Source organism: Frankliniella occidentalis, unplaced genomic scaffold, assembly GCF_000697945.3.
Source record: "Frankliniella occidentalis isolate FOCC.00 unplaced genomic scaffold, Focc_3.1 Scaffold196, whole genome shotgun sequence".
Lineage (NCBI taxonomy): Eukaryota > Metazoa > Arthropoda > Insecta > Thysanoptera > Thripidae > Frankliniella > Frankliniella occidentalis.
In genome coordinates this window covers 226,043-226,665 of record NW_026267322.1, presented here as the reverse complement: position 1 = coordinate 226,665, position 623 = coordinate 226,043, and positions in this window count along the sequence as shown.

Sequence of the window (623 nt, the reverse complement as noted above, 5' to 3'; positions counted from 1 at the left end):
AGAAAAAATATTCATTTCTCCATAAGTGACGAACCTAGCATTGTTGATAATACGGATGAAATCATCCATATTACTGACCATTTCATCCGTATTACTGGTAAATTTGATACATATTAATACGCTTGCACAAAATTATTCGTAAGCGAGTCCGTAAGGAAATGAGAGTATACTGATCTTGCGCCGCCTTTTGTCCGTAATTATGTAATGTTAAAAAAAAAACATAAGTGCACATGCAATTGCTCGACACTACGGGGCGAACTTTGAACCTCTACAACGCGACAGAGCCGCTCTACGGGGGTTGCATACACCAAGTGTTTATGGACAATGTATATTTGAATTGTGAAAAAGTGTATAAAGTTGAACATTTAATAGTGTTACAGGGCTAAACAAAAGTGTTTACATTTATTTGTTGGGCACAGTATTCACATTCCAAGTCCCACACCTGAAACACCCGTGCGTCATGTACTGGCGATGCAGGAGTCAAGCGCGACGCTCTTGATAAGCTGCCTGTTGTACAACCCCCGGTCGTTGAAAATGTTCCTCTGCCTGAAATCATGTTACCAACCTTGGCCTAGTTATACACTCCCATCTGACCTGGTAACGGACCCCATAAATCTGCCTGT